The sequence below is a fragment of the Pteropus vampyrus genome, unplaced genomic scaffold, assembly GCF_000151845.1.
Source record: "Pteropus vampyrus isolate Shadow unplaced genomic scaffold, Pvam_2.0 Scaffold144, whole genome shotgun sequence".
Lineage (NCBI taxonomy): Eukaryota > Metazoa > Chordata > Mammalia > Chiroptera > Pteropodidae > Pteropus > Pteropus vampyrus.
The window spans coordinates 2,891,409-2,903,321 of record NW_011888925.1 but is presented as its reverse complement, the minus strand read 5'-3'; the positions used below and the strand labels follow the sequence as shown (position 1 = coordinate 2,903,321).

At 44.2% G+C, this 11,913-nt stretch overlaps 1 long non-coding RNA gene across 2 annotated transcripts in view; it reads right to left on the bottom strand.

Annotated features, from left to right (window-relative positions):
- LOC111744942 overlaps positions 1 to 8,832 on the bottom strand; it is a 19,059-nt gene extending 10,227 nt beyond the window's left edge. For both annotated transcript variants that reach the window (XR_002782390.1, XR_002782389.1), the window contains exon 1: positions 733 to 8,832. This is a non-coding gene — a long non-coding RNA (uncharacterized LOC111744942). The remainder of the gene's footprint in view (positions 1 to 732) is intronic.
- Positions 8,833 to 11,913: the final 3,081 nt, after the last annotated feature.

The window sequence follows — 11,913 nt, the reverse complement described above, 5'->3', positions numbered from 1 at the left end:
TCAGAAACAGGAGCCAGAATCTGACAATCCATGTCTCCCTAGATATTCTGGGCTTCCGAATAAACCACCCAGGTAGATACTCCCACATCTCAATTTCCCCACACCTTATCCATCTCCCCATTCCCCACCCCATCCCAACCCCTGCCCCCGAGTCCTCTCTCCTAGTTTCACCCCTTTACTGATGTCATTGAAATCTGCTGCTCAGGTCTGCACCAACTAGTCCTTGGCAGGTGTGGGTGGAGGTTTGAGGGGAAGCTCAGGGAGGCTGGCAAATGGAGCTACCACATGAATTCAGGTTTAGTCCCCAACTGGGATTACCAGGATGATGAAATCCAAGGAAACGAAAGTGAGAGCCCTTTGTGCAGCTGGAGGGCTATACAAAGGACATGCCTGGGGTTTATGCTATCAAGATCCAGCCCCTTGACTTGGACATACTCTTCAGGGGAATTTTCTGTTAGCTTCTGGTTTACTTTCTGCCCCTTTGTCACTGTGTCTGGCCTTTATTTCCAAACCCAGCCAACTTTGAGCCTGCTCCACACCGGGAACCAAGTAGCCCCTGGCAAATCCCCAGCCCCTTCTCACTCCTTTGCTCCCAATGAAGTCTGTACTTCCATGGAGCCTTCCAGCTCTGGGAAAATGGGGAAAGACTTTCTCCATAAGAGGCTCAGGTAAGACTGGGAAGGGAGGCCACGGTCCTAGGTCAGCTTCTCTCTACCCCATTAAATCACTTACAGGGAAGAGAAAGGCCCTCTGCCCAGGGTCTGCACAAGCTGAGCAGGTTGGTGGTTAGTCTGCTGCTGACCTGTCTGGACAGTCGCTTCATCTGCACTAAAGAAACAGGAAGAGTTGAAGCATTGGAGATTGACGGGTTCAAAAGCCAGCCCTGTTGGCTTGACAGTGACTCACTGGAGCCTGCTTCCCCACTTGCAGCATAGAAGTCACCCTTCCACAGTTGAGTAATGTAGGAAAAAGCTGTTTACTTAAGTGCCTCCATTGGGCTGAGAACACGCAGCCACTGGCCATAGGCTCCCCTGGTTAGTGTGCTGGGTGTGTCTTCAGGCCTGCAACCCCTCTCCTAGGCTTGGCTGCACTTACTGGGCTGAGCCTCACACTTGCTCAGGCCATGGGGTTGGAGTAGAAGCAGACACCCCCTGGAATCGAGAGGCCAAGGGGAGATGAGGGTTACTTCAGTGTTTCATTTGTAAGAGGAACTATCGCCTAGCATCTAGGCCATTCTCCAGAAGGGAGGGCACCATCAGGAGCTTGTTTTGTAGGTTTGAGCACTGAAAAAACTGTTAATGACCAAAATGACCATGAAGTCATCCTAAGGAACGTTGAAGAGCTTTTACTGGCTAAATTGCCAATTAAATTTACAAGGGTCTTTCACAGAAGGCATGGAAACCCTCTTCCTCGTCACCCAGCCGCTTCTCTCCACCCCAGCACAGACAACAGAAGGAGGCTGCCTTTTTAAAGTTCCCATGTTTCTGAGGGGTTGTTACTGGATCACTCACCCACACCACGCCCCCTCCAAGTCCCCCCGCTACTTGAAGAGTATGTTGTAGCAGTGATGTGTACTTGTTATTAGGTAAACTAAACAGCAACACGGCAGAATCCCCACGAAAAACCCATCTTCTCCCATCTACTCATGGACAGAAATTTGGTTTATACACAAAACAATCACAACCAATGAAGAGCTTTTCAATTTTTATTAATATGAAATCTTGCAAGTTTTTGTGAGGCTTCCCAAATACTAGATGCACGAGGAATACCTGAAAATTAAAGACAAGGCAGTTATGTTCCCATGTAAATACAAACTGATGCAGATTTGACACATTCAAAAGCGACTTTATGCCCAGCTCCAGAGCCTGGCTAGCAGCTGGCTGAAGGTAAGAGGACGCAGAGTCCTGAAGGCAGAGGTTACTGTCAAGCAAAGACGCCACAGGGATTTGAACCCCGTCCTGGAAACCAGGAGTGCCAACCACCAGCATCTTTTGCTTTTTTTTTAAAAAAAGCTAGGAAAAGGCCAAAAAGCAAAACCTGAGAAAACAAAATTTTGTTTTCTCAGGAAAAGAAAAACCTTTACAGCCCTACTGAAGAGCACTGGAGCATCTGCTTCAGCTAAGATGCTAGCTTGGCCAAGTCTGTTATGTTCACCTGAAAAAGTCTTAGCAGAGAATTTTTGCACTCCCACCCATCAGCCCTCTCGACCACTGAGCTTGTCTCCACTTACACCTTCCCACCCAACATTACAGTTCTTAAAATGTTATTCTGCACTGACTAGTCTGTTTTAACCACTGAATAGTGTTATTTCAAACATCTTAGAGCCTTCAGTTGTGGTTTTAGTAACAACCATTTGCAGGCAAATTAATGGCCTCTAGCAGTGCAACCCACCGAGGACCTCGGCACCACTGTTACCTTGCAACCGATATCGGTCATGACCACAAGGATCCAAGCTACTGGCAGCATCGAGGTGAGGGGTGAAGGGTCTGCGCTAGGCCAATGGCAGGGGGTGGCGATGTGGCAGAGAAGTCACTTGTGGGGAGACTTTGCTTTTTAACAGGCTTCTGGAAAAGCTAGGGAAAAGTGGTTGCCCGCTTTCCCCTTCCCTCCCCTTCAAGCATCACTTAGAGGTTTGGGATTTCAGAGCTGCTATGAAAACAGCCTCATTGTTCGGGTAAGCCCCGGGATTTACAAGGTACTTAAGCATTCCCTTGGATGCTTCAATCCCCAGAAGCTCAATGCATGTCTGCCAGCGTTGAGGCTGGTCCTCATTTCTGATAGATGGGGTTAGGAGGCCGACACCATTTTTGTTGACCTTAGTATACTAGCGCTTTGTTGTCTCTTGCCACAGGAAGGCTCCGTGGTTGTCCTACTTTAAGCCTTCGCGGTGCCTTTAGTGAGGGGTACCTGAAAAATCTTAAAAAAAAGGCTTAGCGCCCACCTCACCCCTCCACCCCCAGGCCAACAAACAACTTGCTCAAGGGCTAGCTACTTCAGCATAAAGCTGAAAATCTATTTAACGCTAAGTTATTTACCCACAATGGATCTGACTTGGTATGTAAACAGAAAAAGCTTGTTCACCTGTTGTCCTCATTTTGTCCACTGGTGAATTCAACTGGAAGCTCCTTCTATAGTCTGAAGAATACCATCTGAAAGAACTAGTAGTAGTTCCCAATTCCCCACATTTAAAATGGAATGTTTAAAGTAAATAAGCTATTTTTCCTTACTGGGTCTGGCTTCTCTGGCCCTTCGCATACGTCTGCTGTTTTGAATGTTCCTGCATATAAGAATTAAGACCAAGGGAGGGGAGAGAGAAACCCACACAAAGACAATGCACTAAGACCACTGAACTGTATGTAACATTTCCACTTGCCAGTAAAAGTTCTTGAAGACTGCTGCTTGTTTGGGATTTATGTCTTGTCACTGATTGTCACTGATTTTAAAGTTGCATCTGGAAAAGACTAAACGCTTCAGTGCCCTCCCCACCTCCCCTACCAGGAGTAAACAAAAAGCATTTTACCTAAAAGCACAGCAAAAGGTACTTGGCTTCAATCACAAACACGAATGCTTAAAGCTGCAGAAATTTCCTCAACACTCAGCCTTCATCACTCAGATGGATTTTCCTTCAACAATCACTACTCCAAACATTGGGGGAAACACAACTTTTAATCATACTCCAGTCGTTTCACAATGCATTCTAATAGCAGATCAGAACAGTACTGCATTATTACTTGCCAACAGAACAGACAGACCTGAGGTCAAGACAACTGCATTCTCTGTGTAGTCTGTAAAAAAAAAAGCTAAACAAGTAAGGCCCACCCCCTCCTCCCTGCCCTCCAAAATCATGGGGAAAATTTTTTACTTGTATATGCTGATAAACTCACTGCCAGGTCTCACACATTCACTAGGAGAACAGAAGGCAGAGCCAAGCGCTTATGTGCAAGTCAAAATCCTGAACAGCTTCATGAGGGATGAAATGAAGCCACTGCAAAGGAAAATTCTTTAAAAACCCACATGCCCCCCAAGTGTCCATATAAAAGGCCAATAGTGTAAACACTGGCTAACACTAGATGAGATGACCATAAGCATTGAAAATTAACATGCAAACTTTGGAAATGCGGACAGTATTACATCGCTCTAGTTTAACAACTGCCAATTTATAGAGCCCTGACTTTCTGGAAACAGCATAGGTGTAGTTACCTGTTATTCTGATCATTATCTCCCACCTGTCTAAGAAGTACTTATTCTTTATTTAGAGGGCCTCTATTGCCATGTGCCTGGAATAATTAAATGCTCATCATTTACGAAGAATAAAATTTGTCTTTCCTGCCTTAAGTTAAATTTCTTCTTCTGCTCAATTCCTGATCTTGTCCATTAAAGAGTGTTCGCAGACAGTTTCTGAAAGATTAGAGAAGAATCCCCCCAAGATTGCCCGACACTAACTACAAACAAACAATATTTTATTTAAATAAGGAGACAGCTGCTTTCTAAAAGCATACATTCTCTATTAAAAATGTTTTATTTTGAATGATTTAATAGTTTTCTGCACAATATACATCACAAAACATTAAAATTTTAGCAAAATTAACATGTTTCTTGTTAACAGCACATTATGCTATCCTTTCACAGGATTTTCCAGAGGTTCAATACTGAATAAATTAGTTTTATAAACATTGCATCAATATTAAGGTACTAATCTGGAGAGGCTTCTGAGGAATTAACTTGCCTCTGCCTCTGAGCGAGGTGCTATCCCATCATGGAAGCCCACAGGCACAAGTCCTGTCTCCATCTTAAGGAGGCTAGATGGGCACATTCCACAAACCTAGAATCCCCTAGGGATCAGGAAAGTGGCCATGTTTAACGCTTAAAACCTCCACAGCTCTTAATATTAAGTAGCACTTATCCCTAACATGCAATACTGCAGATGCAAGTTAAACTTATCTGTTAGCAGCTGCCTGCTGTTTCCTGCTCCCAGATGAAATGAAGCAACTCTTCTGACAATGAACAGAAACCTGTCTGAGGCAAACGAAAGATTGGCAAACAGCACAGCCTCCTCTGAATCCACTTGATCCCACTCAGCTTTGAATTATTTCAGCTTCTTTTATTCCAGGGTTAATGCGGTATTATCATTTTCATTTCATTTCACTTATATTCTGCTTTTGTAAAAGCAGTATTTTGAGATGGACATTTGATCTTCATTGTATTGCTCATCAATTCATTTTCTCATCAATTCGTTATGTGGGTATAGCTTGATAAATCATAACTTTTAAAGGGTAGATTCCATTAAAACTTTAAATTGGTAGCTTTCATTTTTTTTTTTTTTTTTGGCATATGCAGACAGTGTTTTCACCAGTAGTAAGGATCTCAGGGTTATGCCTTTTCCCCAATGGAGGTATGAAATATAATCTTTTCTGCCTTTACTTATCATTCACCAAGGAGCTGTTCCCCTCTCCATCTAGGCCATCATAATTGTCAGGCTGGTTATGAGTCAGAAGATGTTATCTGAAAAAAGTCTACAGAAAAAAAAAGGTTTCCCCTCCCTCAACAACAAAAGCCCACCCTCTTTCATCAGTTACGATTTACAAATACTTAAAGATGCGAGCTTAAAACAAACAATTTACAATAATTTTGAAGCATACCTTAACATCTTGTTTTGCAGTCATACAAGTTTTTCCTACACTAAAAAAGAACTTGCTTATGTACAACTGAAAATGGAATCTTACTTGATAATATAAAAGCTACCATCAGAAGAAATCCCTTCAGGATCATTAAGCCACTTCCTTTGCTCTGAAGTTCCTATAGTAGTATTAAGTTTTATTAAATCACCTGAAAAAAATTCCAAAAGAGAACCACACACTACCATATCCAAACAACTTTTGAGTTTTAAAAAATTCCCAAGATGTTATCTATGTCAGCCCAGGGGCCTAAACCAACCCCCAGCAAAACACTCTGCTTCCCCAAACCCTACACTTTGAATTCAGTGGATCTTCATTAACTTCCTCAGAAATTAGGGAAAAACAAAATCTAGAGGACTGGGCGTTACTTGCCAACCTGGAAGTTGCGATTTCTTAGCTTTTTCATCCTAAGTATTTAAGTTCTCTGGCATGAGTTATCTGAAATCATAAACTAAACAATTACCTAAACCCAACCCTCCCAATCCCAACCGTAACAGGCCACTGCCAACAACTAATTGCCAAAATTTGCCCCTCCCCTTTAATACAAGGTATTTTAAAAGTTACATTATTTGAAAACTTAACTTCAACTTTTGGCCTAGTCAAGCTCTTCTGAAGGTCTCCTGAGATGACTGAATATGAACCAAAGCTGCACTGTGCTGTACATTTCAGCTTCAACTGGGAATACTCTTCCAAGGGAAAAAGCAGCTCCAATCCCTGAAGGTGTTGGTGCCAAGAGCACAGCGGTACAATCCTTCTCTAACTCAGTTTTCTCAACAGTACTATAGCATCTGCGGAAAATCTTAGAAAAAAACATTTTCTCCCCCACCCCTTTTCCCTGTTGAAACCACCCCAAAACATCAGGTAAAGTTAAGGGGTTACATACTTTAAAAATCTGATTAAGGGGTGGAAAAAAGTATTAACTACCAGCCATTTCTCCAATGGACTGCTCCGCCACAGACCTCAAGAGAGCTGCTCGCGCTCTAGTTTCTAGTAACTGTAAACCTGTGGTGTTCTGATTATCCTTATACTGGATTCTTTCTGTTACCTTGAGTCACTTGCCTCTGGGATTCTAGACAGACCTAAGGGGAAAAGAACTCAAAACATATTTTGCCCCCCACCCACAAAAAAATTCCCAACAGTTACACACCCAGCTCGGCATTCACATCTATTCCCCAAAACGAATACTTCATTACCCCGAGCTAAAAACAAAAACTGCTTACAAAACTTGCCTTTTGTCTCAAATTCATGTTTCCCTCAAATTCGTTAAAAGACAAAACCAAAACACTTGCCATCTACCATTCCTCCGGGCCTTGGAAGTTTGCCCTCAAAAGCTTCAGACAAGATGCATGAGAAATTAAGCCTGAAAAAGAGAAACCTACGACACCCGGAAATCGGCCTACATCCCATAATAAATCCCTTGCCGCTTAAGTACAAAACTCCCCCATTACTATTAGTAAACAAAAGTTACCATAAAGTTACCAAAGACCAGGACACGGCCGACCTCCCGGACTTTTACCACCACTGGCTCTCCCCGCAGCCGCGCACTGGGGACGCTGCTCTAGGCTCTATCTAGCCTCCACACCGCCTGCTCGCCGCCTCCGCGGGGTCGCGCAGCCGCACGCTAGCGTCAGCAATCGGACCGGCTCCTCCTTTCTGGAATCCTCGCCTAGCTTCACCTCCAAATCGTTAGGGCTCCTTCCTTCTTCCTAGCTTCCTTCACCACATCGCACTGGCTCCCGGTCTTTTCTTTCCTATCTTCACCACGAACTGCTGCTGGCTCCTCAGTCCTAGCTTCACCACACTGGCTCCTGGGATCCTGTCTGCTGCTCCTGTCTTCCTAGCGTCACTGAATCCACTTCTGTGTCACACCTGGGTCAGCTCTCAATTAACGCTAGTCCTCAGGGTTTAGACCATCTGAGCTCAGTCCAATGCAAAAACGTTTTAACTCGGTGGTTATTCTTGATCTTGAATCACTTCACTTATGAAAGTCCTTTAAATTTTCCAATGAAAACTAAGCTCATGTATTTAAGGCCTTTCAAATTTTTAAGTTTCAAAAACATCCTAGTTTTTACATTACTTCAGTCCTTTTAGTAAGCTTTTTGCCGATTTTTAACCAATACCCCTTCTAGCTTCCTTCCGGATATTCTTCTAAGTTGGTCCTGGTCTACAATAAACACTCTCGTCTTCTCAAATCTAATTTCTGCACCACCAGATATGATTCGTGGGCTTGTATAAGAAATTCTTATTACTACAAAAAAATTAATTTCCTCCTTCGTTTTTGTTGTACTTTGTCCAAATTTTTTGGCTTTAAACTTTTCTATCTTCTAATTTTTTGATGTCTATCTTGAATGCTTTAGCTTGCTTTTCTCTTTCTAGCTTAAATACTTTTCCTTGACAGAATTTTCAACCTTGTTTTTTCTATCTTCTATTAAATTTGTCATCTTCGCCCTCAGTTGCTTTGGTTTTCTAGCTTTGTCTCAATACTTTCTTCTGCTTCCTACCTTTCGGTTTTATTTTTCTAAAATGCGTGTTTTATCTTCTATCTTCTCTAAGATTTTTCTTCACCTTCCTCCTGTACACTTCTGTCTTCCAAGTTTTCCACTTCGAATTTCTGATCTTTTCCACAATTTTATCCTACCACTCCTAATTAACATTTCCATCAATTTTCGGCTAATGCCTTAAGATCAATTAGGCTTCAAATGACGCAATGTTTCCTGCGCCACATATTTGAAGGTCTTTTAAAATCACCTTCGACTTTTTAAAAGACGGCCTTTAAAATATTTTAGTTATCTATAACTCGACTTCTTTAAAATGATTAGTTTCTATTTATGTCATCTACGTTTTAATGCCATTTTTAAAGTTTGCCCTTCAAGGCTTTCTAAAATTCGGACTTTTCAGTCCTTTCAGCAATGAGAATTTTTTTTTAACTCCATGAAGAAGCTTCATCTCTTAACCTCCGTCAAGTTCTAGAAATCTTTTTTCTTCTATCTTCCTTTCTGAAATTACTTTTAAGTCTTCATATTTTCCCTTAAATAAGATTAAGGCTACTTTGAGATTTTAATGCTAAGCCACATCTACAGTAAGTATTCTCGCTATTTAATATAACCCTAAAGAATTCTAATTTCTCTTTTTAATAAGAAAAACTTATCTGCCGGCTCCTCAAGCAGTCCCTCCAGCAACGACAAGAACCTCTGCGCTCGCTCCCTGAAAGCCTGACGCAGAGCCGAGAGAGGCGTATTTATGGGCGAAGGACGGCGCACGCCGTCACATTGAATAACCCTCCGAACTCCTTTGTGAGGGAAGGAAGCAAAAATAGTCCCTCGGCAGGTTAAAAATAGAAACTGGTTTTTACAAGCCTTTCTAGATTTTTCCTAACCATTTATGCAGCTTGATTGCAAACCATATAACCAAAACTATTTGACTTAGTAGCAATTAGATTTTAGCCGAAAACTTAAAAACAATGAAAATCACGTTTAAGTAGACAGTTCACAAAAACTCAGAGCCATTGCTTAGAAATTTTTTCGTAGCACACAAAAATACTTTTCATATTTTCTTGGCGTACAGTAGGTAGTATTTACTGCTTTTTGAAGGAAGGGTAAATTGGGTTTGCCCATGGCCTTAGTTTTCATTATGTAACAGCGTCAGCCTGCCTGATGCAGACCGCAGCCATTTTAGGAGCAGCAAAGTGTCGAAATTTCTCCCCAAACTCCTGAAGTCCTGCCGGTTGGTTTTGAGATTATAATACACGTTTTGATTGCCCTTTTATTAGGGAAATCCGAGTGCTCCGGGTTATCTGCTTAAGAATTCCACTAAGTGTGGAAATCCACCTGTAGAAAAGGTCTCGAGAAGCCACAACATAGTGTTGTCTCCCGCCAGTGTCTAGGTCTCGGGAGGCTTCCGGGAGGGCTTTAAGTTATTTTAAATATTTAATGTTCTTGTGCGTTTTGCAGGTACTAAGTGCCAGCTAGACCCCCTACGCTTCTGGTTTCCTGCTTAGACTTGGTAAATCGAGCTTGGATTAATTTTGTTCTTCCCAAACCTGGGACGTTTGGAAGTTTCCAGGCTTCTCACTCAATCGAAATCCAAACCCGCTGTCAAAACCAACGTTGTCTTCTTTAAAGTATCCAAAGAAAGCCAAGGCTTTTTGCCTCCAAGATACAGCGACCTCGGGCAGCCAGACCCAGGACGTATTTGTTATCAGATGTTTGCGAATCATTGTTCATGGGTCTGCTTTTCTAGGCTCCCTCGTTTGTTTCACACGTTCCCCATCATCTCTGGTTTGCCTCTACTCTTACTTTTTAAGTTTGTGCTAGAATGAAAATAAAAGCTTCTCCAAACCCCAAGTCTTTTTTTTCTGCCTCGCTTCAGTGGCTTTACCTTAAATAGACCCTCCCCCGGAATTTTCCCCAAAGGGAAACTTTGAGTTAAGCACCTGGACATCGGAATTTTAGGCTGCGTCTCCAGAATTCTAAGAGAAACCTCGGTGCCCAGGCGACAAGTATCTGGGAACAACAATGGCGCCGGAGATGTCCTGGCTGACACGGCAGCCCGGAGAAGAATCGGGCGAGAGGCCGGAACGGGGCGGGCGCGTGCCCCCGGCTCCGCTCTCCGAAGCACAGGTCACTGCCCGGAACCTTCGGGCAGCTAAGGCGGGGGCAAAAACCGGGGGACAGGGGGTGCGGGTCGTGGTTCCAGACCCGGACAGGAGACAAAGGCTGGGGGATGGGCTCGGCCACAGCACATACTCCACACCCAACCGGCGCAGGGATACGCGGGCCCTGAGCCACCGCCTCCCTTTGTGAGGCATCGGCTCGCGGGCGGATGCCACCGGTTCTAACCGGCTCCAGCCGGTCCCGGGAGCCGCGGCGGTTGGCGCAGCGCGCCACTGCGCACGCGCGCCCCGCCCCCAGCGGCAGTGCACGTCCGAGGGCCGGGCGTCAGGGGAGTGGGGCTGGGGGCTGGGCTCTGGGGCTGGGGCTTTACGTCTGGGGCTTCTTGGCCGCCCCTCTGCCCTTTTCCCACGCTTAAGCCGGCCATATGTTTTTTGTGGCTGCTCTCCCCACTTCCTTTTTCAGTCCAGGTCTGCTTTCTCTCCCTCTCCTGTCCTTTGTCATTCCCTCCTCATTGTGTCAAAGTCATCCATTAATTTTAAATTCCCACATGATCCCCAATGTAATTATCAAATTCTATTTCTTTATTGTGACATCCCTCGAGTGTTTGTACTGTCGCCAGGTCTTATTAGCTTAGAATGCTCGGGGCGGAGGGGGTCTTAGAGTTGATCTAGCAGTAGCCTCGTTTTTTGGGACAAGAATCGTGATGAGAGAAAGTGGGGAGCTCGGTAGGCACACAGTGGTTTAAAGCGTGGAGCCCAGGACGGGGTGATGGCACCGACCCTCTCGCCCTTTCTGACCTCCGGGGTCTTTATTCTAGAACCTATAAAATGGCATGTCTTTAGCCAGTAAATTCCAAGGTGGGGGAAGTTGGAGTTTAGTGACATGATACAGTTCATGAGGGCAACTAAATTACAGGAATTATATAAAGTCAATACTCTATTTTAAAAACCCCTTTGACGCCTGTAAATGACGGTGCTTGTGAAACGGTGGGGGAGCTGGCCTGGGGGGCTCTAGCAAATGAGGGTGCTGTCTCATGCTAACCCCGCTCTCCTCCCCCACCATTTCCCCCAATAAAGCAGAGCCAGTTTAAGCAGCTATTCTAAACCGACTCTGACAAAGCTGTTCTTGTTTAAGTCAATCTTTCTTCCCCTTTCTTCTTCCCTTCTCTCTTCTCCCTCCTCCTTTCTCTTCAAGAGTGGAATATTACAGAGATGCCAATGGTTCCCTTCAGACAGTCTTGATGTTTGCTCTGGGACTGGAAAATTTTTAGTAAGATTTTAGTGCTAGAAGGAAGAAAACTGAGTTGGGTCACCTCATTTTACAAGTGGGGATTTTGCAGCCCGGGGAGTTTGTGATTTGCCTAAAATCAGACACAGCTAATTAGTACCAGAACCTATTCTTGAATCCCAGAATTTCCACCTCTTGGTGCCTCCCTGCCTCCCCCAGAACTTCCTTCAGTCACCCTCTCCCAGTACTTCTCCAGGGCGGGCGGGAGGAGGACCTAGGACCCCCTCTGCTGTCTGACCTTTCTCCCACTCTGGAGCCCACGAAATGAATGTTAAGAGCCCTGAAGTGCTTCAGATAACCGTCAATGTCCCAAAACTAGTCATTTCTATTCCCTTAGG